The sequence below is a fragment of the Podarcis vaucheri genome, assembly GCF_965113315.1.
Source record: "Podarcis vaucheri genome assembly, chromosome: 3".
Classification (NCBI taxonomy): Eukaryota; Metazoa; Chordata; class Lepidosauria; order Squamata; family Lacertidae; genus Podarcis; species Podarcis vaucheri.
Genome location: NC_138761.1, coordinates 78,304,005 through 78,325,371, shown reverse-complemented (window position 1 = coordinate 78,325,371; position 21,367 = coordinate 78,304,005).

Below are 21,367 nucleotides of genomic sequence, written 5' to 3'. Positions count from 1 at the left end.
AATGCCTGAGAAATGTTATTTGCCTGTCTGTGTCTGCACTGAAACCGAACCCACCCCGTCTAGCGCATGCTTGCAACACAAACCCTGGTGAAGATTTGCACAGCATCTGCATGTGGGGAAGAGGGAATTCCCGTAGTCCCAGACCTTGTCTATGAGACAATGCTGAGTATGTTCTCGCAAACCGCAACAGTCTTTTGAAGCTGTTTGCAGCAGTTCAAAAAGACTCCGACTGCAGCACAGTCTCCCCCCCACCCAACAAACAAAAATATAACATTTAAAATTAAACTTCAACATTTTCTACCTGCCAAGACCTGTGTGTTCAGATCTCCAGATCTTTCAGGAAAACCACCGGTGATATTAACATTTCATGTCATTATTTATTTAGCATCGAAGAGAGTGTTCAGTTTGGCTGACAGGGGGGTGAAATAATATCTAGTTTTTCTCATGTTGCAAAAAAGAAAGAAAGAAAACTGCTAAAAACAGGACAAGCAGATTTTTCATCTGCTATAGTTTTGTTTTCCCTCCTGAGAGTCCCGTGTGTGTGTGTGTGTGTGTGTGTGCACTCATGCGCATGCCTGTTGAAAGGAATCACAGGTGTAGAGAATGTTGTTGCACTCAGGTTCTGCTTGTGGTCTTCCACAAAAGGGTTCCAGACTAGATGGGCTTTTGACATAATCCAACAGGACTCTTCTTATATATCCTTGCACTGAAATCAATACCATGTTATGGCTTTTTCTCAAGCTATTGGGAAAGAAGTGAGATGCTGGATAAAGCCCACCCCCAGTGGAATAGCTCAGCTAGAGCCAAAGACTTCCAGAAATCTAGTAAAATACCTTCAGTGTGTCAGTCACACAAGAGAAGGGAAAAGAATCATCATATGTACCTTAAGCATGGAGTTCCTCTCATATCTATCTGCCCAGTCCCTATATCATCTTCAGAAGCCCTTGTATGCACAGGTGCCCTCAGCCCAATAAGATGAGCTTCAGAAAACGATTTCTGTTGATCACACCTTCATCCAGTAGAGTCCTCATCAACAGATTTAAAAAAAAACAGATTTGGGGTTTTTTTTAATTAAAAAAACTGAGCACTGAAGGAAGGTCCATCTCTCATGTGCTCAGGACTCCACAAATCATCTTGACATCTTTTTTGCATAATGCACAAAACAATTTTGATTCAGAAATGGCCATTGGTAGTGAGATGGCCAACTAAGGTCACATCCATACCATACATTTAATGCATTCTTATATCAATTAAACATTCATAAAAAATTATGGGAACTGCAGTTTATTAAAGTAGCTTTGACTTTTGCCATATTAGGATGAGTAACTGTTGCATTATAAGGCTTCTTATATCAGCAAATCAAAGCTTTGAGTGGGGTGTACTTGTTGGGTCATAAATGCAAGCCATGATATTATGACAACATGGCAGGAACATTACAACAGAACTTTAAAATGATAGATCAGAGCAAATGTTGAAAACTGGGACATAATGATGTAATCCAATAAGCCCAGCAACATGAAACCCTTGTTTGTGGACCAAACATCTATTCTGTCATCACAGAATGACAACAGAGGGAAACCCTGCTCTCCTTCCAAGCCCTTTGCACATTGCTGCTGACCAAAGGAAACAGTTTTATACATGATAGTTGCAGATCGTTCAGACACTCAAATCATTTTGCTGTTGAATAATCCTACCAAAGTCCAGTGAAGAACACTAATGTTGAGGCCAATTTACATGATCCTCTCAGTAACATTTTTGTTTTGCTTAACCCAAATTCAATTTAACTTTGCATGTAATAACTGGTATTGTAAGCAGGTTCACCAAGCTACCAGATTGGCAGCATAGACTGTGGTCATATAAAGGCTTGTGTGCATCAAATATAGTGCCAAATCCACCTCCTACCAAGACGTGGGTAGGCAAGGCAAAATCAGTTCAATGCAACAGCCACGAGAGGAAGATGCAAGAGCATCAGCAGGCATCTCCTGATGGTTCAGACTAAATACCTCATGACACACTCACTAGGAAGACGTTGCTGGTTCCTTCATGACTCCATCCTTTGGTGTGACCTGGGTAGTGATGCAGAAGCCAAATTTCTTATGTTCCAGATCCACCATGGAGCTGGAGTCCTAAAAGAAAGCTACATAAGAATTCAAAATGTCTTAACCAGTATAAGAAAGAGGGAGAGAGACATTAGCCGAGAACCAGGATTAAATTTTTGTTTGCTAAAATCAACTAACAGGGAAAAGTCAGGAGAAACCTGTGTGGTTAGCTTTATGCCCATCTCATCTTACATAGCTTGCTAATTAAATGTTTTGGCCCCAGTTAGCTAAGACAGCTGCTCAGTGATCCTACAATCTCTCCCCTGAACCTTAGACTCATGAACACATTCGTTTTTGCACAATCTGTTCAGTTCATCCACTCACTCCATTATGTTGGGGTTATCGTTTCCAAGCCAATGATTGAGAGAGCAAGAGGTGTATCCTGGGGGTGCATCTGAAGAACTTTAAGGAATATAAAGCTGGAGAGGTACTGTTTCAGACAAAAAAAAGGGGGCCATTTGGCCAGGTTTTGGAGAATGAGTTTTACAGCACAGAGAAGACCCAATGCCAGCTGATCAGCTTAAAGAAATGCCAGCGCAATGGAAACTGCATTAGGCAGACGTGCTTTTAAGACAACTCTTTGTGGAGATGTTTGTTCTTCAGTTTCAGTGAGTATAATGTAAAAAAGCAGCTTGAAACTGAAAGGATGCCCAGCTATTGAAAGCATCTTATACAACTGATGCCGTTTATGGGTCTGCTCAAAACATAGAAAACCATTACTGTTGCCTGAGTAAAATATAGTAAAACTGAAAACTTGGGTGATTAGTCCCCGATGACTGACTAGAATTGTTCTAGCTCTGGGGAGATGATGCAGGCTGAGCCTCTCATGTAGGATGCTGCTGCAAAAGTGAGACTGTTCACCAGTTCACACACAAAACATGCTTCTGCTAAGGCATAGGCAGCCAAGATGATGCCTTCCAGGAACTGTTGGACTACAACTCCCATTAGCCACAGCCAGCACGGCAAATGATGGGAATTGTAAACAAGCAGCATCTGGAGGCCACCACTGTGGCTTCCCACCCCCAGCCCCCTTCTAAAGCTCCTAGGTTGCCCAGCCAAGACCTTAGAAATGTTTAAACATACAATGGAGTCTTTTTAGCACATTTGCTGAAGCCATTCGCATACCATGAGATTGGATCAACGTGCTATCTGCTTCTGTTGGGCTGTCCTGTGGTTTAACAAAAAAGTTGCAGAGGCTTCTTTTAATCGTTTGGAAGACATTGCTCATTATCTGTTAACCTTCCCCTTATGTAGACACCCAAGAGATAACTTCCTGAAACCTTTGTTCGCAAAAGCAAGCAGGTATATGGGTGGAGCTGTGGGTTAAACCACAGAGCCTGGGACTTGCTGATCAGAAGGTCGGTGGGTTGAATCCCCACAATGGGGTGAGCTTCCATTGCTCAGTCCCTGCTCCTGCCAACCTAGCAGTTCAAAAGCATGTCAAAGTGCAAGTAGATAAATAGGTACCACTCCGGTGGGAAGGTAAACAGCGTTTCCGTGCGCTGCTCTGGTTCACCAGAAGCAACTTAGTCATGCTGGCCACATGACCTGGAAGCTGTACGCCGGCTCCCTTGGCCAATAAAGCAAGATGAGCGCCGCAACCCCAGAGTCGGTCACAACTGGACCTAATGGTCAGGGGTCCCTTTACCTTTATACCCTGGTAAAAAAATGGTCTGCTTTCTTTTGAGTGGTGATAATAGCCTTGTAATACACAGGGTGGCCTTCTTTGCACTAGCAGGTTGGGGGGACAGGGAAAGGAAGTTAGATAAAATCACTATAAAGTATTGTGGTGGTAAAGGTAAAGGTACCCCTGCCCGTACAGGTCAGTCGTGTCCGACTCTAGGGTTGCGTGCTCATCTCGCTCTAGAGGCCGTGAGCCGGCGCCATCCGAAGACACTTCCGGGTCACGTGGCCAGCGTGACGAAGCTGCTCTGGCAAACCGGCACCAGCGCAGCACACGGAACACCGTTTACCTTCCCGCTATAAAGCGGTACCTTTTTATCTACTTGCACTTAAGAGTGCTTTCGAACTGCTAGGTGGGCAGGAGCTGGGACCGAACGACGGGAGCTCACCCCGCCGCGGGGATTCGAACTGCCGACCATACGATCGGCAAGTCCTAGGCACTGAGGTTTTACCCACAGCACCACCCGCATCCCGATTGTGGTGGTACAGAGGCTTAATTTGAAATCAAGCTGAGTTAGAGTTTGTTGGTGTCTCTGGTAACCTCTCTCTCATATTATGGATAGATGGGTGATCTGTATTGCTTTATTAGTACTATTGCTGCAGGTTTGCCAGGCCTTTATTCTAGTTAAAACAAAAGGCAAATAACTGGTGTTATGCCAAAGAACTGCCTGTATTTATTGTCTAGCAAAGTTAGAGTGACCAGGAAATCTTGCCTTTTACATTTGACTGTTATAAACAGCATGGAGCAGTGTCATAGAGCCAGAATTGCCCTGACAACTTTTCCACTACCCACTCACAGGCACATTCCTGTGGCTTGGGGCACCAGTTTTAATGCTCAAACCCCAAATCCAAGAGTAAATAGCTGCCACCACCCACCTCCTGTTTAAAGCCAGAAGTCTTTGGAAACTGGCTGAAGTCCTATTTGCTCTTGGTCTTGCTTAACTTGGCACCAGACCTATGATCCTTCCCCAGTCCACCCCTAAGAAATGTTTAATCATACAGAAGCTCAATGTCATTCATTTCACAAATGTGTACCTGCACACATACATCTCTTCATTTGTGAACATGTCAGGTGCATGGTGTTAACACAGCATCTATCCAAAGTAAAAGGAAGATTTGCCAGAACAACCAGGAGTCGTAAAGTGTCTAGGCACATGGCCGTGATGAACACACAGCATGCACCAAACAAAGAAGCTTCTGAGTTAAGGATTTGAGTAAGATGTTGATGCATAAGACAAAAGACAAAGCCACCCACCAAATCCAGCTGTTCCTTGATCACACAGAAACTGAATGAAACACAAAATTCTCCTGCATGCATATAATACAAGGCAAATGTCATGCATTAGTTATATAAGCATATGCATTTCAAAAATGAACCCAAACGAATGGTGACATGGTAGTTGCTGTTGGGAAAATAATAACGACAAGTTCTTGATCATTGCCAATCCCCAGTTAAGTACAGCATCTGTAGGCAGGATTCCACCCCACCCAACCCCCCCCCCAAAAAAAATGAGTTCCTTGTAAATGCAAAAGGACACTGAATACCAAGGGCTCATTCATTTTATTATAATAAAACAGAGAGACTTTTTTCTCCCTCTCCCATAATACTGGAACTCGGGGCCATGCAACGACACCGAAAGTTGGAAGGTCCAGAAGTGTACTTATTCATACAGCCGCACATAGGTAAACTAAGGAATTTGCTGCTACACAAGGCAGTGATGGCCACCAGCTCAGGGGCAGGTCTACTATGAAACTATTGAAGCTTAAGTTTCGGGGGCCCTAATCTCACAGGGGCCCCAGAAGCAGCATTATTCATGCATGTATATATTTCCCTAATTTTCACCCCCCCCCCCATAACTTGAAAACTATAAGGCATAGGACATATTTATTCACACCAGCGATTTTGACATGTGAGATAATCCAGCACAGCATTTTTAATCAAAATCTGAGATGTAGTAGTTAATGTTTTTTAAAAAATAATAATGTGGTGATCTGACATGGAACAACCCCACTGAAGAAGAAACAGTGGTTACCCAGACCTCATTGCTGGTTGTGAAGTGGCTCCCATAACAGTTTAAGTTTCAAGACCTCCGAAATGTATGTCCACCACTGCACTAGCTTTAAAGGCAGATTAGACAAATTCACAGATAGGGCTATTGGTGGCTACTAGCTGAATTCTCCCATCCCTCTTGGAAGTAGGATGCATCTGAATACCAGTTGCCTGAAATCACAAGTGCGGAGAGCACTGTTCCACTCATGTCCCACTTGCAAGCTCCTCGTAGGCCTCTGGTTGGTCATTGAGAGAAAAGGATGTAGGACTAGATGGAGCCTTGGCCTGATCCAGCAGGGCTCTTCTTATGTTCTTATTACAAGCAAAAGACTGTCAGAAGACCCAGGCTTGAGCCCATTAGTGTGTTGTAATGTAGGGCATCCTTGAATGAGAACCAGATCACACATGCACAAATTAAATCTTGATTCCATATGACATATGCTGTACATTACAGAAATCACACCACCAATCCAACCTGCCCTTCTCCAAGTGCCACTCTCAATGGAAGCACCTTTTGGTTGTGGAGCCCCAGCTTTGGAGCACCCTGCTCAAAGATGATTCTGCTGAATGTCGGCACACTTTTCCGAGAATCACCACCGCTGCATCGTACAAAGAAGTGGTCTGCTGGCAAATAATTTGTTCACAGCATGCCCAGGTTTCCTGATCGCACAGGAAGTGTCCTACGTTGGCTACAGCAGAAGACATGTAGGATCTGTTCACAGTTGAAGTTGAATGCATGATTGTCAGAGCAAGAATGCTGGACCAAAGATATTAGCAGTTGCTCTGCCCACCGAATTTTCAGTATAACTTCCGAAGAGTGCCTAAATCATGGGACAATAGTACTAAGAAAGGAAGTAAACAAGCCTGTTAATTGCTGCTTTGTCATCCTTGTGGTCTTTGGGGTACTAGGAAGCCAGCACAACTCTGCACTAGGTCCCTTCCACAATGTATGTTTAAAGCACTATGGTACCACTCTAAAACAGCCATGCTTATGACTTCCCCCATAGAATTCTGGGAGCTGTTGCTTGTTAAGGGTGCTGTGAGTTCTTGGTAGACCTCTAGGGAATCGTCACTTCATGAAGGTAATCAGAGTCTCCTAACAACTCTCTGCACCCTTAACATGCCACAGCTCCCAGAATTCTTATATGGAATCCATGGCACCATAGTGCTTTAAATGTATGGTGCGAATGTGGCCCTGGTCTTGACTAAAAATGAAGGTGGAGGCATGAGAGAGATGTGTTGCAGGGAGGAGAAATCTATTTCCCTTCCAAAGCAGTTCTGCAATCCAGTGTAGAGTGAGTCAGGCCACAGACTAGAATTCTACCACGGGGAAATGAGCGAAGGTAAGCAGATTTCCATTACCACTTGTGGATCCATATAGAGAATGCAGGTAGAAACTACAACTCTTTGTTATTTTATGGCTCTAAAATAAGGGAGCTAAACTTTTCGTGTGTGTGTGTGTGTATGTGTGTGTGTAGCAAAGAATTTCACACAACTGTAATTCTATTTAGATTGCTGTCAGTGACAGACAGAATTTACTTACAGATATTTGTGTGCTTTCCAGTGACTCATTCATGCAAAAAAAGATAGCCCTTGAAGCAGTGCCCTTGCAATCATCCACCTTGCCCTTTGTAGCTGTGGCGCGAATGCTAAATTAAAATCGGCTGCACTGGCAGAGGTGGGCTTTTATATATAAAGCCAGAATAATTATTTAGGCATATGTTTACAGCTGCAAGGTTATACTTCTGAGGACTTTTAAAAGTGGAAAATGCAAACCCGTGCCTAATAGGTTTTCTACGTATTTCGCTGGAGAGAATGGCCATGTTCCCCGCTGCGTCCACCATCTTAGCACCATGTCTTCCTCTATGTCTGCTTTCAAAAGAAGCGATTAAAGCTCTAGGTGCAGAAGCAACAATAGTGTCCCTCTGGTATGGTTTGAAGATACCTGAGGCCACCACCTTACTGAAGCTAAGCAGATCTGGGGCTGGTCAATTCCTGGATGGGTGACATGTATGGCATCTTAGGTTCCATGGCAGAAGAAAAGTGGGATATAAATGTAAGAAAATGAGTAAATAAAAATTACAGTGGTACCTCGGGTTACAGACGCTTCAGGTTACAGACTCCGCTAACCCAGAAATAGTACCTCGGGTTAAGAACTTTGCTTCTGGATGAGAACAGAAATCGTACTGTGGCGATGTGGCGACAGCGGGAGGCTCCATTAGCTAAAGTGGTACCTCAGGTTAAGAACAGTTTAAGGTTAAGAACAAACCTCCAGAATGAATTAAGTTCTTAACCCAAGGTAATTGTGTAATAGTTTATTCTGCATTAGTTGTAGTTGAATGGAGAAGACTAATCCTAATTCTTTATATTACCTAGATATTATGTGATGTGTTGACATTTGTGTTTCCTGTCGTAAACCACCCTGTGGCCTTTTTGATGAAGGGTGGTATATAAATTTAAATAATAATAATAATAATAATAATAACAACAACTCTTTATAATCCCATACAGGTTAGCAACCTAATGACAACAGACTGTATCTGATCTACCTAAGCCTTTCCTGCAGACAAGTTATCCAGATTTTTTTTCTTGGAACGATGTTCACATGGGGCTGCACAACCATCTGAGAAAGCCTTGGTAGACTAGATACGACCCACAGTATGATGGCATCAACAACTGCTCTCACTTCACTTAAAGGAAAATAGACTACTGCTAAGAATAAAGTGGGGGAAATAGCTGTTAGATTACACCAGTGAAATTAAAAAAACTTCAATAGAGGCCTTCAAACTCAGATTTAAGAAGCAGAGCTTCAAGGGTAACAAATGCAAATAGGACTTAAGAAATGCCTTGCAAGAATTCACAGATCTGCTTGCATAATAGGGAGGAGAACTTTAATTTCTGAAGTGTGAAGCACCTTGAAGCAATCAGAAGCGGAGAGAAAAATTACACTGGGAAGAAAAGAAATTGTCATTTGGTATTTTGATCCTGCGTGCTCCTCTCAGCAATAGGTAGCAGCACAGCATCCGGCACGGGGAAGGATTCTGCTCTCAGCATCAAACTCTTGAGCAGCGATGCATCCAGAGATATCACAATAACGAGTCGCATTGATGAGGCACTTGAAAGGTCTCCAAACATTGTCCCATTTTTCATTTAGTCACCCTTTAGCCTCCAATAAAGACTGCTCTGAAAGAGACATGTCTGTAAGTATGGGCAAATTATTCACTTCCACTCAAGCAGCCAAAAGATAAGAGCGGCAAAGAAGATCAGTACCGCGCCGGCTCTCTAAATGCAATAACTAGTAAACCTACCAAGAAAATGAATGAGATAAGGACTGTTGTGCAGTTTGCCATTCCTGCAGCATTTTTAGTATGCAAACTGTCATAATCGATAATTTTAAAAATCAGATAGCACCAGGTAGGGGGGGCGGGTTGCTGACAACCTTTTATGTTTGGTGACATGGTAGAACTAAGGCAAACTAAGCAGTAGATTTGTTTCTAAATTGAGAGCTCTCAGAGCTCAAGTCTGCCTTGAAGTCGTGCTCTCTTTTTCAGAACCCTTTCCTGAAATTGTGACTGCATCAGGACTTATGGTGGCTACACGGCGGCAAAGGAAATGCACTCTGCAGATGCTCTAGGATACTGCCTGGCGTTCTTTATTAATCACAGTTGCATCTTGCTCCTCTAAGGGAGTGCAGGGTGGAGTAAATGGGCTCTCACATTTTACCCACCCAACACCACCACCACCACAACAGCAAAAATGTTTTGTGACAGAAAGAGGATTTCAATCCACGACTCCCCAGTCCAGCTCTGTTCACTGGGTCTGCACCTCTAGAGTCCTCCCATGGCTGAGTCTTGACATTGAAACCACATGCTGATGCTGGACTCTGACTAAAATTGGGCTTGGCATACACATGAAGCAGAATGATGTGGAGAAGTTCTGGGGTGGTAGAGTAGGCTGGACCTTCTACATACATTTCTACAAAAACACCTGGAAAGTGAAAATCTACCACAACAGGGAGCATGCTGGGCTAGAATTTTGTCTCTGGTCACAGTTTGGGGGGTTTTAGTTGCAAGGAGATTTTTTTTATCAAGCAAAGCATTCTAAAATGCATCATCTTCCCTCTCAAGTTGTCATCTCTACCCCCTCTTTCTACTGCATGTGTGGGCCAGGTATTTAGCTTGACCCAAAAGCTTGACGATATCGAAGGAAGTGTCATCCTGGGATCCTTGATCCTGAGCACAGTCACCAACTTCTGAGAGGAGGCATCAGGCTGTGAGAAAATCTCAACAGGGATGATGAAAGGAGCTTCACAAACCCCAGAGCTTCAGTCTGAAACTGATCAACAGAAAAGGGAACCTTTCTGGGACTAAAGATTTTTTAAATGCAGGTGGTGGATCACGTGACCACACAGTCAAAGATTATCTGTTTGTATAAAGCAGGTGAGGGGCAGTTTTGGCCCTCCAGATGTTGCTGGAGTACAACTCCCATCATCCTCAGCAAGCATAGCCAATGACCAGTGATATCCACCCCAGATATTAAGCAACCTTGACAGGAAGAAAATGCATCATTTAGATTTCTCCCTGGCATGGTAGGCAGCCTTTTAAGGCAGGAGAGAATTTGACATGTGTACTCTCACCTGTAGTCTGAAGCAGTATCCTCCCCCAAAAAGTTTCCATGTGACTTCTTTTAATGTGTAGGTCAGCTCTTATTTTGTTATTGTGACTCAGTAAGAAGCATGGTTCCATTGTGTCACCTATGCTCAACCCAGTTGAATCCACAGATGGGGTCTATGCCAAATGCTCAGAAGAAAAACAGTGTTCTTGCACAGATTTGCAAGATGGGACCCAAGCCATGATGCAAAATTACATAGCAAAGTTGTTTTTTTTAATATTGGTTGAGCAACCTCAGCTTATGCAATCTATGTCATAGACTGAAATACACAGTCAAACCATAAAATTTCACCCCAAAACTCACTCTTTGTTAAATTTTTGATCACTTCATGCTGATCTCAAGAGGTAGGCATAAAGGTTGCCTTGGAAGGGTAGCTCAAGTAACAGAGTTTTCATATTTGAGGCTAAGCTACGTACTATTGAAATATGGCCATATGAAGTATATCATATATTTGCAAAAAAAAATTAGAACACATTTACTACTGTTTGCATCTACCTGTTGCTTCTGTACTAACTTGAATCTGAGCATTTTATTTACAAAAACACATAGCAGGCCTGGAATTTGAGAAGAGGAAGTTCTTCTACATTAGGTGGAGATGAATAATTCCTAACAAAACAGCACAATTATGCCTACCAGAATATTTATACACCCTGCTATGATACCTTGCACCTATCTGGCAAAGCCCAAGGAAGAAACTAGTTGCAACGCATCCCAGTGAAGACTATTGAGCTTAAGTTTGTTGCTCCTAACTCCTATTCCATGGCTTTTCCAATGGAAATAAAAATTGTGAATAATATTTTTGCCAGCGTGCGCCAGTCCTCTTCTTTGTTCCATTTCTCCCACCTTCTCCAAAGTGGAGGGAAGATGGCTTTCTCCATCCTCTCTTTCATACATCCCGACACCATTGCTCAGGTTGCTTTCAGAATCCGAAAATCCAAGAAATATATTCACAGATGTTCCCTTGTTTATTTGTTGACTCTGTGTAATTTGTTTGCCCTAATTTGTTTTTGTCTGTCAAGGGACTTCCCTTTTTAATTTCCCTTTCTCTGTTTACCACTCTTTGTGGAGCAGCGGTCTGTTAAGCTGTGAGAGGCACATGCCAAATTAAAAAAAAAAGGCATTGCAGATTGTTTTAAGCATAGGCTGCCCCTTTGGGCCTGCAGGCCTTGCTTGAAGCCTGCACCTGCTCCTCCTCCAGAGACCCAGGGCTCCTGATCTTTATCCCCTGCCTTTAAGCTGCCTGATTCCTATTATCCAAAGTCAAACAGCGTTCTCTACATTCACGCCTCCAGCACTTGGCATGAAATTAATAAGCCTGGCTGATATATTTCCCTGGAAGCCTGCCACTCTTTAACAGTGGTGTTAGATTAAAAATTTTGGCATGGTTAATGAACAGGGAAAAGCCGAAGCCAAAAGTTTCATGCAGCAATGCAAAGATTGGGGGGGGGGGGTTATGAAAAGAATACCAACTTTGTTCACATTTTCTGAATGCCATCCTAATTACAGAGCTAGACAACACATACAAGAGAATAGACAGAGCTGGAAGAAAGGGCATGTTCTTATCCTGCCCTCGCATTTAGATTTTTATCGCCAGTCTTTTCAATTGTGCACTATTCTGCTAGATTATCTCAAAAAGCAATAATAGATGTTTGTTCTTATAATAAAGGGGGAAAGGGGACTGCCTTGCTATTAACTGCAGTTACAGAAAGACTCACGCCAGAAAACTGAGATTCACATTTGAACGTCAAGCAGGAACCTCACAACCGTTGGGAGCATTAAGACATCAGAGCTTATGAACCAAAGGCAGGAGTCGGGCTTCAGGGTGATGAGAAGCAGGCAGGAATAAATGTATTTAAAATGGAGACTGAGGAAAGTGACTATCAAAGGAATGAATTTAGGGCTGGAGACCAGATTTGGATACCAATTGTCATAGGATGCAAGGTATTTTGAGTCCCTTTTATTCAACATTTAATTTGAGATGTACCTTTGCTGTATTTAGGGACAGTGAATTAACTGTGCACCATTTTCTTAAGGTCAGCCTAGGCTCCAGGTGCCCACCTCCCTCTTTACCATTAGTCTAAGCCACAGAGCCTAGGGCTTGGCAATCAGAAGGTCGGCGATTCGAATCCCTGTGACGGGGTGAGCTCCCATTGCTTGGTCCCTGCTCCTGCCAACCTAGCAGTTCGAAAGTACATCAAAGTGCAAGTAGATAAATAGGTACCGCTCCAGCAGGAAGGTAAATGGCGTTTCCATGTGCTGCTCTGGTTTGCCAGAAGCAGCTTAGTCATGCTGGCCACATGACTGGAAGCTCCCTCGGCTCCCTCAGCCAGTAAAACGAGATGAGCGCTGCAACCCCAGAGTCATCCGTAACTGGACCCAATTGTCAGGGGTCCCTTTACCTTTAAGCCCAAGAGAAAGTTTTCTGCAGATCTGTATTTTAGAGTTATGCTAGAGAGCCATATATAATCTTGTCAATAAATCAGTTACGTTACCAACCCCTGTACGAACTTGGATCTGATATCTGAAAGACCTGACACTGCAGTCAGGACTTTCAAATCACCCTGCTGATGTCGCCTCAGACACGTTTTGCTGGAGTCGTTTGGTTGCCCGTCAAGTGCAAATGATGTTCATACTTGTGCAACTTGTGCAACTGTTAAGCAGGACAGCTCCACTTTTTTCTCAAAGCTCCTTCTCTAGGCTCAATTCTTCATTCAGTTTTTCCATTCAATTCTAATGCCCCTCCTCCACCACCCCATTTCCCTCCCTATCCTGTTCCTATTGCTCATATATCAAACAGGCATCTCTTCTCCCTCTGTTTTAGATTGTGTCACTTCTTGATATTGCACAGCACTCACCACTACCACCAGTACTGTGCCTGGATAGAACTTGTAAGTCCAACCATTTCTTAGTTTATTCAATATGCTTCCAAGGCATGCCAGGAACTACTGGTGCAAATACTGTATTTAATCGTGGCCTATGGCCCTGGTTTGATACATATCTATACAATGGCACACACATTTTTACAATGCCATATACCTCTGGTTTCCCCCAGTCTCACTCACTAACATACTCCACTCAAAATACATACCAAAAAGTCCGGGAAAGTTATCCCACTCTGAAGGTGCCGCTGATCAGTAAGAACTGCCAGCATACCCTAAGGCAATTGGCAAAGCCTTCAACCATTATTGTCAGTAGGATATCTGCCATACCAGACATCTGGACCAGTTCTGTGACCCTCCTTCTATAAAAATCACCTCAGTAAAGCTGAGGGGTGCTTTGACTTATGGGTAGTAAGAAACAAGTGCATTCTTTTAAAGGGATTGATTGCTTTTGAGATCATGAATAAAATCATGATTCTTAGTACCACAAAAAAATAAGAGCAAAAGCATACCATGGCCCAGCAGTCTGTCCCTCCACTATGAGTTTGGTGACACAGACTATGAGGAAGCCTGGGCGCATGAAGTCAAAAGAGTGAAACCACTGCTTCACCAGATGAACCCCCCACCCTGGAGGGGAGCCTCTGGAGCCAGTGATACCTTCATCTGACTGTATGAAGAAGTAGGCCTGGCTCCTCCTCTTCAGAACCCTCAACAGTACCGGAAGACACTCTTCAGGTGCCACATGCAGTGACAGTAGGAGTCTCTCCACCTCAACTGAGGCAAGCCTCTGAGGAGTAGGGCCTGGGCTCCTTTAAGCCCCAACAGATGTAACCTTGAAACACCAGTCTGATGTGAGGCCACCATAACCTCTCATTTGACTCCAGACCACTATTAGGAGGTTGCACCTCTTGAGAGCCTTGTATCCAATTTCAATATGTACTTGGTTCCACAGTGAGCTGACCATGGTCCTGATCTCCTGCCAACTAGTTCTAGACTTCTGCTGAACTTTGGCCTCCCACTAGGCCCCAGACTGGAACAGGATAAACAGTCAATAATCATTTCTACATAACTGGATCTCTATAATGAACCTACATGAAACTGAGGTTGCATGATGCAGGCAGAATTAACTGGGCAGGTTTCATTCCGAGCTTCAGTTATTTGCCTGAACATTTAAGTTTTCCTGGTCCAGTCCCATAATGAAAACCTCATAGGTGGAGTCAGGTCTGCCTTTATGGGAAAGTATTATCAACCAGCAAGACTTTTCTCTTTTCCCTTGAAAGATACCCCAAAGTTAAAACTAAAGGTTCTTAGCTTTTGGCACCCAATAGACAATTTTTAATCAAAATGCATGAGTAAAGATGAATTTAAAAACATATCCTAGGTTTCCTATATAATGGAGTTCTTTGTTTTCATCCAGATAAGAAATTCTTAACTTACCTAGACAGACATCTGGGGAAATTGTGTACCTGGGCAAACAAGTTTAACACTGCTCTTCCAAGAAATAATTTATCTAATGGCTATTGATACATAGAACAAGTAAGACCTGCAACAAAGTATTGCAGTGTGAAGTGCTCCTACTCAAGGTTCAAGCCAGCCAGATACCCAGCCATGCTTTCTTCTAAGATACTACATTTCATTCCACCCATGGTTTTCTGGCTACCTTTCCAACCATCAGTCAGCATTCAGTCTTCATAGATGTTCAGCCTTCATTGAATTCTTTTGGGAGCCCCCTCTTTTTTCCTATTTTTTTGTATTTCTGAAACCTTTGGATTCACCCAGCCCTTCCAATATTTTCATCCTGCGCACCATAATTCCATTTGTGTTGCATAAGGATCCACACTCACCCATGATCATTGGAAATATAGGGAACTAGTGAGAAGCGCCTGGAAATGTTGCCTGTGGAATGCTCCTCTTCAGGGTTGCTGCCAGCCAGCTATTGTCTCTTCCACTCCCCTGTTTTTCCAGTTGTTTCTCCCCTACAACAGTCAACTAAAATTCCATGACCACTGAGCATGCTGCCTTCATTGGGCTGCTTTTACACACACACACACACACACACACACACACACACACACACCTTAAGGGGTTTTTACATAAGGATTTTTTTGTTTTGCAAACTACAGGATAACTCCAAATCTGTCAGTACAATCCTGCTCTGCATTAATGGGGCCAGTTGGGCAATATAAGGACTTGCCTTCAGGAAATGAGTTTGCTATTAGTATTTCAGATGTTAGGAATTTAAAGCCCATTCTTCCCTGAAGGCCATATTTGTATTAAAGAGAAAACAGACACCCTAATTCATTCCACCGAATAAAACTTTAAATGACTCAGGGGAACTGGCAGCATCCCATCTACTTTTTTGGGGTGGGGGGGTGTGCCACCCAGGTTCACGCCACCCGCGGCTTTGCTATCTTTTATTGTTGCTTTGAGGAGGCAGGCTCATTCTGGGCTCAGTTGCTGAGTGTTGACCTTTTGGTAACAAAATGATTAATCTTCTCGGAGCCTAAGAGTATAATTCAACATCTATCTTCAGTTCCAAAGAAGAGAAGAGAAGAGAAGAGAAGAAAAATCTATTTGCACACAGACAGAGACGCACACACGAAACACCTGATTCAAACACCCTCTCACCTTCTCACTTCCCCTTTGCTGGAACACTAAAGGGATAGACACAGAGAGAGATGGAAGGCGCTGTGTTCTATCCCTTGGGCTTTCCTGACACCCTGCCAGGATTCCAATTGGCTTCGGCTCCCAGGGCAGACGCTTGGCTGTATCTCTCAACAGGAACCGTGAAGCTGAGTGGTGTCTGCCTATCACGGAGAGAAGGAAGGGCACAGATCACACTGTGCTGCAAACAAAAAACAAAAAGCAAACCCTGCTTAGGACAGGGTGCCAAATGCTCAGCTCTTCACGAGCTCAACACGACCATTTCCAAGTAATTTAACATCATCCGTGTCCCCTGACTTTGAATCCACCGATGGTGAGATTTCTCTGATGCTTTCATTTTTAGACTATTTCTATGAACATTTCTTAGATAAAGGGGAAAGAAGTTTCAAAATTCCCAATGTGGGAGTAACTGCGATAGACTTTCAGTGATGAAAACAACCACAGAGTTTTGCGGCACCCTAAAGGCGAACCAATTTCTTATGGCATAAGCACCATCTCTAGAAAGCGGAAGTCAATTCATGTGGCTTCGGTATATCAAATCAGTTCTCCAAAATCCTGCTTCCCCTGGTAGCTTTCAAGATAAATGCAAATAAGCACTGAGTTGAAGTTGATTTAACCAGTGGCTGGCTTTGCAACATCTGTTCTGTAAACACCTTGGAATCTGTAATGTCTCGTTGTTTGCTGGTGTATGAGTTGTGGTGATAAGAACTAGCTCTGCTCACCTGTGGCACAAACTCGCTTAACAGCCTTAGTCAAACCATCCTCCCTCTGACTTTGTCCACTCCCTACCACACAATCTGCAATACAGAGGATAATAGCACAGTGATGTTGTAATCCTTACAAATAAATAATGTAAGCAGGGTGCTTGGAACACTACATGCAAATGCTAGGTATTATTCTTATTATTTACCATGACCTTTTAATGCCATATTTGTGGGAGAAGGGTGGCTTGCATCATACATATGTTGAAATCCTTCACTTTATTCCCATATGAATTGCAAACAGTCATGTTCTAGCTTAGAACAGGGAAGAATAAATGAGAAAAGGGTGTGCAATGCTAAATGTGAATTTAATGTGGCAATCCCCCTTTGCAAACACACACATGATGATCCTGTACAAAGAATGCTGCAGAGAGATGATCACCTCAAATAGAATTGTTTTTATTAAGAGTTCTAAACAGAAGCCTACCAGAATCTTGTCTCTCTCAGGTGACTGCAGCCAGGAAAACCACATTTTTCAGAGCCCTGCCCAGCAGAAAACACCCCACCTTCCAGTCCTACTGATTTTCTGGAAGTAATTGAGAAGTGAATTGCTGCATGGGGGAGAACAGGGTGAATATGTTCCCTGGTTGTATTTTGCTGGCAGTGATTGGTGCATAACGTCATAAAAGTTCATAAACAATAAATACATCATAGAATAGATGGCGCACAAATCTCAAAAAGTGAGTGAGCTGGTGATTGAGGGTCTGCTGACGCATGAGCAAACAAGGTTGTCTTCAGTTGTCAGCAGAAGCACATCAAAGAAGGTGCTTGCTAGAGCTCAGAGAAGAGAATGTTTGATAAGATAGGTGCCACCACAAATAAAGCCCTTTTCCTGATTGTCCCTTAGCAACTGTCTAACAATAATTGTCATATGCCCTCCCAGTTTGAGTATCAGGGCACTTAAAAAAAAAATCAAGTGAGATTCAGTTTCATACCAGCAAATTAGGGCGGCACTTCCACACACAAAATGGACTGTTTGCAGTAAGGAAAGTGAGGGGCGCATAGGAAGTTGCCTTTTACTGAGTCAGACCATTGGTCCATCTACAACAGTAATTGTTCACACTGACTGGCAAAGGTTCTCCAGGTGTTCAGGCATTGTCTGCCTCCCAGCCCTACCTGGAAACACTATAGTTTGAGCTTGGGAAAATTGATACTCTATCACTGAGCTACAGCCCTTCTCCCAAAACGCACTGGGAAAACGTTTCTGCAAGTATGGGATAGCAACTGCTTTTCATGACATAGCATAATCTTCCCACAAAGAAATCAAAACATATGCTCGATTGCCAGCCAATAATGTATAGCCTGCCCACAAACAAATAAGAATGAATGGTCATTAAATCTGGAAGCAACGACAAAAAGCTTTGTTTGGAACATTTGCCCCACTGCATTTAGGAAAAATAATTTGGGTGATAGGCAGTGTGGAGCTTCCTAAAGGAAGCAAAGGTGGTTGGCAGATTTTAGCTCATGATCATATGTTAAATGCATTTGCCTTCTGTCAGCTGTTATTGCTTGATGCCGAGGCAGAGGCTCCTTGCCCTCCGTGGGCCAGGTCTTTCTAGTGTTGCTGTTGCTAGCTGAAATGGATGAGCCTTCTAGCGATACCAGTGGCACAGAGGGCAGGAGGAAAAGGTGTTTTGGTGCGAGTCCACTTTGTGTTCCTAGCCCCAAGCACTGCCTCCAGCCACTTGCACTTGCTTAAGAGGATCATTTGTCACTGATGTTTGCTTCGAGCATCAGCACAAGGCAATGGTGCTGGAAAATAAACAAAGTTAATGGCCAGGCATGGAGCCAGCAGAGATTATGGGTAGTATTAATATTCTTCACTTGCTCGTATCTTTTCAAAAGTCTGACCTTAATTGCAGACATCCTTCTTATCGCCAGCAATCCTGAATCCACATAGACTATCGTAAATCCTGTTGAGCTCAACAGGATCTCTTTGGGAATTGTAAGTTCACGCATAATATTAGGAACCGAGGCAGAAGCTATAGCTGGCCACTGTGGCCTTTCCTCACGATACTATCAGCCAGACTTTCCACTTTTTTTTACATCCACTTTTTTTTTTACATCTTACCAAACAACACACACATTGATACTTATTTTTAATCATGTTTGCTTTGGGGTTCATGTAGCAGGGTGTTGTTTCATGAAGGCTTCTTGAAATGCATATGAAGGGCCAGTCCTATCATTTGCCATAGCTCAGCAACTGCCTCAGACGCCAAATGAAGCTCCCCTCCGGAGCCCAACAACCATGCATCTATGTTGAGTGACACAGCTGTGTCTGCCACCAAGCCTGTCCTGAACCCCGTAAGCTAGCCTCCTTCCCTCAGGTATGAGTGGAGGATGCTACCCCATTGTCAGAGTTGAAACAAAGTTCAAATGCCAGCCCTGCATACGGGATGCAGGGGTACCATTTTGTCCTTTCCCTCAGACAGCAAATATCTTGGGCCAGCCCTGCTCAGATGTAAAGAAGAGAAGCCCTGCACAACCTGAGCATATAGTAGTGCCTTCCACTTAGTAGGAATGGATGTGCCTGTCTACATCTGCTCCATTTGGCATGGATCCATTCCATTCCATCCTAGCTCTGCATTAGTCTGCATTTTTTAAAATCTGCATTAAAGTTCAAAGTGTGTATTTTACCACAAAACACACATTTAAATACATATTTTATCACAATGAATGCATTTCTCTCCATCTCTCTCTCTCTCTCTCTCTCTCTCTATATATATATATATATATACACACACACACACACACACACACACACACGCACACACAGTGATACCTTGGTTTACAACCATAATCCGTTCTGGAGGTCCAGTTGTAAACCAAAATAGGTTGTAACCCAAGATGTGCTTTCACCAGTGGGGACTCCAAAACAAAATGGGTTGTAATCCAAAAAAAATTGGGTTGTAATCCAAAAAAAGGGACACACACTTCTGAATTTGACATGGTTGTAATCCAAAACAGTTGCAATCCAGAACGGTTGCAAACCAAGGTACCACTGTACACACATTTTGGAGTATTCTTTTCAGCTGAAAACTATACTGCAAAATTCAGAGAACTGCAATTCTGAAGGACAATTACGTTCCAAGCCTTACAATCAGTCCAAAAGGTGCAGATCAGGAAAGTTTGCACTGGCTTTCACAGAAACTGAATTCCTCAAGCACCACTAGCCTTGAGATCACTCATTGGTCTATCTGGCCCAGTATTGTTTACTGACACGAGGAGTTACTCTCCAGGGTCCCAGGGTGAGATCATGCAAATTGCGAGAGTTATGAGCTAGAACCCTTTCGCTTGTTCACGGCTACGCCAAATTCAGTCCACCAGCTAGTTATGATGGCCTGCTTGTGGTTTGAGAAACCTCCCTTTTTTGGCAGGATTGATGAACTGGTGAAGCAACAGCACATGACAGGTGGGCTGTGCTCAGCTTGTTGGGTCACAAGCTGTACATTCCCAAATTAGGGCAAAACTATATTGTGATGGTTGGCAAGAGGTCACTACAGGTAATGGCAGCTTTGCAGAATGTTATCTAAATTTGATTTTGAAGCAGCTACCGTTCTCTCCCCACAATGTCCCAGGGTGGTGCTAGGCCTAGTTTATCATGGAAGGATGCTAAAAGGGGGGGAGGCTGTCAAGACAGTTACTGCTACTGTCACCTTGGAGGGTGGGGGGAGAAGCTGTACTGCTCTTGCACTGCTAACAGCGAGGCCCATCCCCTATGATGCTATTGGGGAATTTGGGGTTGCATTGAGCTTCAGCTGCCCCTGAGTAAATCATCTTCAAAAGAAATGAGTGTAACAGGCCACTAGAAGGAAAAAATAAATAAATATAATAAAGTCTCTGGTTAGTGTAAAATGCTTTATAGGCATTTGTATTCCTGAGAAGATCAAGCCTTGACCTTGGACACCCTGTAGCAATTGTTTCTATGCCCAGCTTTCTGCTTTAGCTGGTGAATAGTACGAAGGATGGAACTGGTAATGTTCATTTGCCATGCACTAGTGATAAGCTAAGCCAACAAAAGTATGAAGAAAATGCATGAAGTACCACACAGAACTGAAAATCAAATCCCCTTTCTGCATCAGTGTCAAATTTTTGCTTCCTGACATGATAAGAGTTCAGTGGGAGGGATGCCAGCTGATTAAAATACACAGATAGGGACCGCTGGAATGGCATTCAGCTAAACCAAATCTTCTACTGCCCTCCTGTGGTTTTTGTCAGAGTAGCATCGAGTAGTTTCTGGCAATGAAATTCTGCATCCAGGTAATGCTATGAATTAACAGCTGTACTATATGAGGTTTTTGGGGTGTGTGTTTTTTTATCCTAATGTTTGCTGTCTCTAGAATTCTTGAGCCAGTCCGCATGGAAAGAGCAGTGGACATTACAGTGTTGTGGTTATCCCTAAATCATTGAACGCCATTGTGGGAAAACATGGCATAAGGTGTCAGTAAAAAAGGGAGAAAATCTAAATGGTAAAAATAAAATCACAGAGCATTTATAACTTCAACTCTTTTGCCTAAAGCAAGGCTGGGTAACCTGGGGCCCTCTAAATGTTCTAGGACT